The sequence below is a fragment of the Mauremys mutica genome, chromosome 18, assembly GCF_020497125.1.
Source record: "Mauremys mutica isolate MM-2020 ecotype Southern chromosome 18, ASM2049712v1, whole genome shotgun sequence".
Classification (NCBI taxonomy): Eukaryota; Metazoa; Chordata; order Testudines; family Geoemydidae; genus Mauremys; species Mauremys mutica.
The window spans coordinates 20,712,267-20,718,266 of record NC_059089.1 but is presented as its reverse complement, the minus strand read 5'-3'; the positions used below and the strand labels follow the sequence as shown (position 1 = coordinate 20,718,266).

Genomic DNA, 6,000 nt, shown 5'->3' with positions numbered 1-6,000 from the left:
CTATTGCTTTTTGGAAGGTGTGGCAAGGTGCAGGGCCGAGCCCTTGTAAGAAGAAAGGTGATTTGTTTGTGCCCCGGAGCACGAGAATTGACAAACTTTGTAATTTTGTGCTAGCGAGGCAGATGCTGTTCCTTTCACTTGTTGCTTACTAAGGACTAGCTTCTGACACCCTTCCTCATCCTAGCCGCGCCTTCCCCTCCTCCTTTCAATCTCAGCATTGGGGGGCGGGTGTCAGAATCTGTCCCAAAGAAAATAACTGGCTCCACCCTGCAGGTAAAACTCCCCACTGATTTCCGAGGGACACTTTGTCGGAGTAAAGACGTCGGGATGGGATCGAACTGGCTGGTCCCAGTTGTGTTGTGATGCTTTAGTTCTTGCGGAAGAGGAGGGGGAGAGCGAGCTGGCAGAGGTACAGTCAATTATCCTTCTCCTTTGTCTTTTTGCCCTGACGGCCAGGGCCTGATTCTCAGACGCGTTGTGGTTCCTAGACAGCAGAAAAGGGCGTTCGAGGGATCGTGACTTGCTTGAGATGACTTGCTGCTTCTGTGCGGGTTCTGTGAAGACACCGAGGCTCTTATGCGGTAAATGAAGGATGTCAATTGGCCAGAGTGTAGCAGGAAACGCTGCTGTTGCCTTGCTTTCAAGTCCAGTCTTATGGTGAGGCGTCTTTCCGATGCATCCTAGAGATGATTCTCTTCCCCCCGCCCAACCCTTCTCTTCCTAATCCTGTTGCGGCTTATCCACATAATGAAATCCTACGTCTCTGTGCATGCTATATTAGGGTTACCATGGATATGGTATTGCAAACACTGGGCTGTGACTTTGTTATATAAACAAGAAAGATTTCCACAGACACCTAAAATAGCTGAAAATAATAGGAAGAGGTAGACGCATTCTCCAGGCATATTTGGCTTAAATACATAAAAGCAGGAGAAGGCTGTTTTGCCTCATGGCTCGGGCCCTTGGGGGAAAGTTTTGCATTTGGCTTGAGATCCAGAGTGCAATGAGTTGCTTGTTACTGGTGAAGGGTGCGCATTGAGGGGACGGCATATCTCCTCATCAGAAAGGCTGAACAGCCTCCTCTCCAAGGAAGACTGGCCCAGTGGCCGGGGCACTAGCTTAGGATTCAGGACACCTGGGTTCAATTTGTTGCTTTGCCGATGATTCCTTGTGTCTCCACTGCAGTGTTAACTCCTCTCGAGTTAGCTTACCCCGAGTGAGAGCAGCCAGCCCGTGAAAGAACACGCAGGCTGCAGAGCGGTTGGGTGAGCAGCTGACGAGCTGGGCAGATGCCAGCTGTAGGCTGTACCTCCTGGGGGCATAGCCAGCCGGACTTAAAACCTCCAGCACACTAGAGTTAAGGGGGTTTGTGCCTGTCTGGGACTTGAGTTAACACTCCAGTGAAGGCAGGCTGCTGTCCCTCAGTTCCCAGCTGGAAAATGAGTATCCTAGAACTGCCTTCCTTCCCTGTGAGGTTAAAGACATTAAAGACTGGGGGCGCTCAGATTTGGCGGGAATAGGGGGCATGTAAGTACCTAGGGCAGATAGACAGAAACCCAGGCTGGTGTGGGCACTGAAAGGACAAGTGATAAATCCCTGTGAGTTGGAGGAGGTGAGGATTATGGGGAGACCATCTTCTCTACCTTGGTCTCTTCTAGTCCTGCCATGTTCCTGAAACAGTGGGGTTGCAAATCTGTTGCGAGGGGTTTGTTGGTTGTCATGAGGGCTGGGAGGGGAGTGTTGTTTCTGCACCCACTGGCTTCCTGTGGCCCGCACATGTTTCTTTTTCTGCACATCTGTGCACAGACAGTGACTGAAAGACTGGTCCCAGCCACTGTGTGGAGCGTCACGCAGCACATCTTCTGTTAGGCCTCCATTCAGCAAAGCATTTACACATGCTTAATTCCCAGGGACATCAATGGACTTAAGCATGTACTTAAGTTAATGACCAGCTTAAGTGTTTTGCTGAATCAGGGCCTAAGTGAGAGCCTCTTTCTGCCCTAGGATTGATGCAATAGGCACGTTAATCTTACAATTCTCTCTCTGTAGGAGGTAGAACTCCTACTGTGCTGACAACACAAACCCTGGGGCAAACCAGCGATGCATTGGCTTGGTGCTGGCCCTCTGCACAGGACTGAATTTCACAGTGTCTGTGTGACTCTATATTCCTCTCCCAGAAGATTTATCAGCAGGAGTGCTAGTAGGGTGATACCGCCAGTACACAGTACTGGCAAGAGACTGTTAGTGGGTTTGGGGTACCAGAAAGACTTGGGGCTAGCGCCCCCCTCTCCCGAGGCTCCCAGCTGCCGCCACTACCCCGGGGCTCCAGCAGCGATTTAAAGGGCCAGAGATAGGATGATGCAGTGGTTGGGCCACAAGCCTCGGATTACAGACTTCTGCTGGCATAGCTATATTGGTGAGAGATGAATGGGTGTAATTCTTGATTGACATAGTTGTGCCAGCAAAATCTCCTAGTGTAGACACAGCTATTTGGCAGGCTTAACTGGCGCACAGGCCTTGTTCTGGATCCTCTGCACAGGAGCAAATTTTACCACGCATAACAAATGCAATCCCATGCTGTAACAGTGGCTGTTTGTTCCTGTCAAAAAGGCCTAGAAGAACTTGTGGATTCAGGTACTGTTTCAAGAGAAAAGTTATTTTTCTCTATTAGTTTTCTCCCTAGAAATGTTTCTTTTTTTACCAGCGAGGCCAGCAAAATTTGAGTGTCGTCCACTTGACTAACTGTAGTCAAAAGATGCTGAATAGACATAGTATTTTCATTATCTGAGTTACCATGGAAATGAGCAGAACTGATTTCTGCTTTTGAAGGGCTCAACATACGACATAGAAGTGCATAGGATGGGGCTGATGAAAATGTTTTTCACTTCCACGCCACTGTTTTTCCTGGTTCATCTTAGAGCTCATGGGTGAATGAGCTCATATATGTCACAGATCTTAAGGGTGGAGGAGCAGTCTTCATACTGAACTTTCTGCATATGGTTGGTCTATGCTGGTCTTTTAACGTGGTTATTTATAATGGGCTGGATCCTGAGGGCCTTAGTCGGGTTTTACATAGTTCATACTAAGTCAAAACACTCCCTGGCTCAGTTGTGCCTTGGGTTTCAGTATTCAGGTCCATTTACATGAAGGTAAAAGTGTGGGGATTTTTTTACATACCAAAATGTTTTGTCTTTTTAAAATAAGAGCCTGGGATTTAAAATGTTTATTCTATTTGGGGTACCTATATAATGCCTTGGTTTTTCAATGGTGAATTCATCATGATAACTCCAAGCTCATAATGGATGGGTAATTTACAGATACTGACTCCTTATGAAAATCCATCTTTAATTAACGTACCTGGCCACTAAATCAAAATCCACTTGATACTTATACAGACAGGGGTGCGTATTTTACTGTAATAATAGGCATTATGTAACCTATATCTATGCGTGTGTGTGTGTGTGTGTGTGTACATGCGTGTGTATTATGGATATGGACTGTTTACAAAAAGCTGATTCTGTTTTTTCACGTTGGAGTTCTACAAACCAAATCTGAGTCACTGTTGCAGCAGGCAAAGCAGAAGACTATGTGAACATCTACCAGTACTGGGTGCCTGCTGCTCAAAATTAGCTCTGTTTCAGCTCCAGTTGTGTTTTACTCTATCCCAGATAGGTCATTTGTTTGAGTTGAGCTGTGTCCAGTTGCTGAAAGATGCTTGAATACAGAAGTGGCATAATTATCATCCACTGAGTTACCATGGAAGTGAGGTCTGCAGAGTATTGGAAATAAATATGAAAAATATAAATTGCTTCAATATTCCACTGCAGATGGCAGCATTCAAACTTGGGTTCTTCCTCATTCCTGCCAAGGGTGAATCTCAGATGGACTCGTAGCAATCCAAGGGACACTGGGTTATCACAGATGGACCTGAATCTGAGTTTTCCTAATTGTAGCACACTGTGATATGTTTTCTGGAGAACGGTTGGTCCAGTGGTTATGGTGCAAGCCTGGAACTTGAGACCAGGTTCAAGTCCCTTGTCTGCCACAGACTTCCTGTGTGATATTGGGCAAGTCACTTAACCTTTCTGTGTTTCAGTTCCCCTTCTGTATAATGGAGATAACAGCACTGCGCTACCTCACCGAGGTGTGAGAGAGCAACTACATTAAAGATTGTGAGGCACTCGGATACTATCATAATCGGGGGCATATAAGTACCTTAGATAGAGCTAGTGACTGGAGAGTGGTAAACATTTTCTATAGGAACTTAGTTTTCCAACAAAAATGGTTTTTAATCTAAAGGGGTGATTTTTTTTTGCAAACAATATTGCTGTTTTCATTGCAAAGTTTCAACGATAAATTTAGCAACACATTATTTATGTTTTGATTGAACTTCTGTTTAAAAAGTCATTTCCCAACCTGTTCTAACATTCAGTCCTAGATTAACTAAGAAAGGATTTTTATCAGTTTAGGATAGATTCATAGATTTTAAAGTCAGAAGGGACCATTCTGATCACCTAGTATGTCCACGGGCCAGAGAATTTCACCCGATAATTCCTGCCTCCTGTGGTTGAACAGCAGCATATTTTTAATAATGTCATTCCATGTGTTCTTTGGCTGGTGGTTCTGTTCTACTTAGGTGAAGAATTTTGCTAGCCTACAGGAATGGCTGGTCAACCCACCCTTGTTCATCTGCCCCAGCTCATGAGTCTCTTCTCATATATAATGGCTTCACACTAGTGTAACTCCACTCACTTAAGCTTTCCAGTCAAGTTTCCAACCACACAGGCAACCTCGGGCCTGAAGGGATGATCCAAGGTCCTTGCTGGGGGACACTCTTCTTCTAGCTCTACCGTGCTGATGGTGCTTGTGTGATCACTAGACCCAGGAAAGTGATGGAGAGCCTGTTGCAGGGGCAGGGAGAGAGAACCTGAAGGCTGAGCAGGAGAAGAGGAGGGTCTGGGGAGTCTGGAAGGACTGACCAAAACCCAAAGGCTCTCTCAGACCGGTGGGGACACTGTAGGGAAGGGTTTTGCTGCAGGGTTGTTGTTTGTGCATGGTGCTGTAAGTATCTCTGCTTTCTCTAGGAATGAAGAGTGTGTGTGTGTGCGCACTTAAGAAGTTACTTTGCAAAGCCTTTGACTTCCTTGCTGTAACAGTCATGGGTCTTTGAAGGGTTAAACAATGACCTAGAGTATCCATGAGGGGGATGGAACTCTGGGAAAAGGTGCGTTTGAGCAGCTGTCGAGACTTGGGGAGTTCAGCAGTAGTCTTGGCGCCGAGGACACCTGGACCATGGAGATCTCACTTCTGAGAAGTGGTATCAGACAAGGAGTCTGTGCTCTGGGAGTGGATCTGAGATGCCCGGCCCATTGCATCAGTGCTGCTCAGACCTGGGCTTTGAAACGCTCAGGGTCCAATATTTGGATCTGAGCACAGCTGCCTGGTGAACTCTCAGCAGGACAAGCTCAAGCAGATCTCTGATATGGTGTCTGGACTCTGCCCAAATTTAGCTGGCTTGGTAGCACGTGGGCTCCAAAGGCTGGGACCTATTGCCACAGACTGGTGACTGTGCACTAGGGGGGACTCAGACAGGGCTGTAACAGCTTGGTGCTGTGTTGCACGATGCATCTGATGAACCCAGAACTTGTGGCTGCAGGGATGCTGCTTGAATGTGTGGATGTAGCAGTGGAGCTAAATTGTAAATAATCTGTTACTGCTGGTTAGAGGGAAACAGATTAGTATCCAGCTTGTATAATCTGAAACCTGCTATACAGTAATGCAAAACAGCGCTCCTGCCTATTTCCACTCTGTTTATCTCCTGGTCAGAAACTTTCCAGATGATGAGGGTTTTAGATGAAATGTGAAGCCGGCCGGCTGCTTTTGAATGGATCCCCACCTTCTGGGAGATCAAATGGTATCTAGACTGCCAAGGTGTGATTTACCAGGCGTTGGTTAAACAGCACTGAGATATTTTAGCACTTTTAGTCTTCAGCTATTTAG

The 6,000-nt window shown here is 46.5% G+C and overlaps 1 protein-coding gene across 4 annotated transcripts in view; it reads left to right on the top strand.

Annotated features, from left to right (window-relative positions):
* Nucleotides 1-283: 283 nt before the first annotated feature.
* The window catches only part of FAM163B (family with sequence similarity 163 member B), a 68,585-nt gene continuing 62,868 nt past the window's right edge, over nt 284-6,000 (top strand). For 2 of the 4 annotated variants that reach the window (XM_044992829.1, XM_044992827.1), the window contains exon 1: nt 311-409. The gene's annotated coding sequence lies outside the window, so the exon portion shown is untranslated. Of the gene's footprint in view, nt 410-6,000 lie in introns of all 4 variants that reach the window. The other 2 variants (XM_044992831.1, XM_044992830.1) reach the window with 2 other exon arrangements.